A 3900-nucleotide genomic window follows, 5' to 3' on the forward strand; every position below is an offset into this window, starting at 1 on the left:
CTGCATGTGTGTGTGTGTGTGTGTGTGTGTGTTCGTATGTTTCATATAATCCACATAGTCATATAGTTCTGGAATTTCTGGGTTACATAGTAAGTGTATATTTAGCTTTACAAAACACTGCCAAACTGTTTTCCAAAGTAGTTGAACCATTTTATACTCTCAGCAGCAATATATAGGAGTTGCAGCTGCTCCACATTCTCTCCAACACTTGGTATCATCAGGTTTTTTTTTTTTTAATTTTAGCAATTCTAATAGGTGGTAAATAGTATTTCACTGTAATTTTAATCTGCATTTCTTTGATGTCTAATAATATCACACATTTTCATGTGCTTATTAGCCATTCATGTATCTTCTTTTGGGAAGATTTTGCCTAGAGGCAACATCATAACAGTTCATTTTTCAATGCAAATAAACATGTTAACATGAATCCCTATGACAACTATCTTCGTTCCAAATGCTAATCCTGAAATATTCCAAATTCTAATTCTAAGAGGTGAAGGCTTGTCAGGAATGGAGGACTTCAAAATTTTTCCTATGCTCTCTTAGAACTCTCCCTCAGGAGAGATGCCTTCTTAAATAACAGTTGGGGATTGGAAGAAGCAAATTTTTCTCACTTCCACTTTACTATGTCTGAATTTGAAACATCCCCAAATAATGCAAACTGCTCCATTTCTAATGTCAGGTTTTGCTCTTCACAGAACTATGCTTAGGATAGAGCTATGTACAAGACAAAAAGCCTCTAATCAACAAAGCATAGTAATATCTCAGTTTCCCTTTGATGTCCCAGAGGTTTTTACATAATACGGCAATGCACCATATTAAAATTCAGGGTAAGAGGTATGCCTTTTTTTCTGTAAAGTGGGAAAAGGTGGGCCAGGCACGGTGGCTCACACCTGTAATCCTAGCACTCTGGGAGGCCGAGGCAGGTGGATTGCTTGAGTTCAGGAGTTCAAGACCAGCCTGAGCAAGAGCGAGACCCCGTCTCTACTAAAAAAAAAAAAAAAAAAATAGAAAGAAATTATATGGAAAACTAAAAATATATACAGAAAAAATTAGTCAGGCATGGTGGCACATGCCTGTAGTCCCAGCTACTCAGGAGGCTGAGGCAGAAGGATTGCTTGAGCCCAGGAGTTTGAAGTTGCTGTGAACTAGGCTGACACCACAGGACTCTAGCCTAGGCAACAGAGTGAGACTTCGTCTCAAAAAAAAAAAAAAAAAAAATTAGAAAAGGTGAATAATGGGAGGGTGGGAATGAACTATCTTGATGACATTTCTTGGGAAATCAATTGAATTTTGGTAAACTATGTATAAAATTTACTATTTTAACCATTTTTTTTAAAAACACGATTTTATGCATTTTTTTTCTTTTTTTTTTTTTTTGAGACAGAGTCTCACTTTGTTGCCCAGGCTAGAGTGAGTGCCGTGGCGTCAGCCTAGCTCACAGCAACCTCAAATTCCTGAGCTCAAGGGATCCTCCTGTCTCAGCCTCCCGAGTAGTTGGGACTACAGGCATGCACCACCATGCCTGGCTAATTTTTTTCTATATATATTTTTAGCTGTCCATATAATTTCTTTCTATTTTTTAGTAGAGATGGGGTCTCGCTCTTGCTCAGGCTGGTCTCAAACTCCTGAGCTCAAAGGATCCGCCCACCTCGGCCTCCCAGAGTGCTAGGATTACAGGCGTGAGCCACCGCGCCCAGCCCATTTTAACCATTTTTAAGTGTAAATTGAGTGGTGTTAAATATATTCACATTATTATGCAACCATTACTATCATCCACCTCCAGAACGTCTTCATTTTCCCAAACTGAAACTCTGTACCCATTCAACACTAACTCTCCATTTACCCTCTCCTCAGCCCCTGACAACCACCATTCTACTTTCTATTTCTGTAAGTCTATTTTAGGTGGCTCATAAGTGGAATCATACAATATTTGTCCTTTTGTGTTTGACTTATTTCACTTAGCATGTCTTCAAGGTTCTTCCACGTTGTAACACATATCAGAATTTCCTTCCTTTTTACGAGTAATAATATTCCATCGCACATACATATCACGTTTACCAATTTGTCTATCAGTGGCCACTTAGGTTGCTTCCACCTTTTGGCTATTGTGAATAATGCTGCTATGAACTCAGGTGTACAAATTATCTGTTCAAGATCCCGTTTTTAATTCTTTGGGTTATATATCTATCTATAAGCGGAATTGCCAGATCATATAGTAATTCTATGTTTAATTTTTTGAAGAACCCTGGGAAATCACTTTAAGAAAGATGAAGATCTAGAAATAAATTCACTAAAGTTTTTGTGCCTATATATTCCTTGTGAAGTCTTTAGGTACTCCAGATTAAAAACTTCTGTTCCAATAAATCGTACTTCAGAACATTAAAGGAAGTAATGTTGTGGGGAAAGCATGAGTTTGGAATCAGACAGTGGCTAGAATCCAGTATTTACTTCATCTCCAATCCAAGGGCTAGTCACTTCCTTCTCTGAAGTTCTTTTCCGTAAAATGAGGTAACAATACCTATCACAGGACCATTGGTTATATTTATTTTTTTAAATTTTTCTTTAAGAGACAGGGTCTAGCTCTGGTCTCAGGCTGGATGGAGTACAGCGGCCTGATCACAGCTCACTGTAACCTTGAATTCCTGGGCCCAAGCAATCCTCCTGCCTCAGCCTCCCAAGCAGCTAGGACTAAAGGCATGCACCATCACACCTAGCTAATTTTTAAATTTATTATAGAGACAGGTGTCACTATGATGCCCAAGCTGGCCTCAAACTCCTGGGCTCAAGTGATCCTCTCATCCTGGCCTCCCAAAGTGCTGGGATTACAGGATCAAGACACCATGCTGGCTTTATTGATAGTACTTAGAAAATAGATGAAAAAAGAAACTACCATAGAGTCTGGCAAGTCACTTGAAAGTACATTGTTTTAGGACATTGATACACAGGACAGAGGAGTAGCCTCTGCCCTAGAGGAGAATGCCACCTGATGATGGCCACCGATGTGCAACTAGGTTATTTCAACATAACATGGTACAAGGCTGTGACAAATGTGCTGGGGATGGACATTTTATCCTCATGAGAAAGGTCGGGGCAGGCTCTCTGGAAAAGGTGGCTCAAAATGGGTTGTGAAGGAAGAATAGAAAGAAAACATGTTTTAGGCTGAGGAAACAAGATGAGCAAGACACAAAAGCATAAAACAGCATGTTTTCAGGGAAACTCAAAGCAATTTGGTGTCACCACAACAAAAATGCAAAGACATGAATGGGAAAAAATGAGGTTGAAGTAGGCAGCTTCTTAAAGGCCATGGCAAAGACCTTGGCTTCATCCTGCACCTTGGTTTCTTACATTTCAAATTCTTCTTCTGTAAAATGGGGATTACAATAGTACCTTTCTCACAGGGCTGTTAGGAGGACTAAAGGGAAACTAAATGGGATAATACACAGAAAGCACTTAGAAGAGTGCCTGGCACATACCAAGGCCTGATAATTTCCTAACATTACTATACTTAAGTGTATAAGGAAAGGTTTTAAACAGGGGAAGATGTGGCCACATTTGTGTTTTGAAAAGATTACTCCGGGGGAAGCAAGGAGGATGGATTTTAGGAGGAGAGACTATTAGAGGCAGTAGGCAAGTTAAGGGGCTGGAGCAATAAATAGTCTAGGAAAGAGAAAAAAGCCTGTCCCGTGCTAAAACAGTGATAGTGAGGACAGAGGAAATTCAGGTATTTAAAAAGTAAAAGAGATGAGCCCTGGTGCTCATTTGAATGTGGAAGGTGCAGGAGGAGGAGGAGTCCCGGGTTAGGACTCTTAGCTTAGGCCCTCCAGGTTAGTTTTCTTCCTGAAGTGATCTCCATCCCTCCCTCCATTCTGCAATAACAAAAAGGCCATCACAGCACAC

This window comes from Eulemur rufifrons, chromosome 8 (assembly GCF_041146395.1).
Source record: "Eulemur rufifrons isolate Redbay chromosome 8, OSU_ERuf_1, whole genome shotgun sequence".
Taxonomy (NCBI): Eukaryota; Metazoa; Chordata; class Mammalia; order Primates; family Lemuridae; genus Eulemur; species Eulemur rufifrons.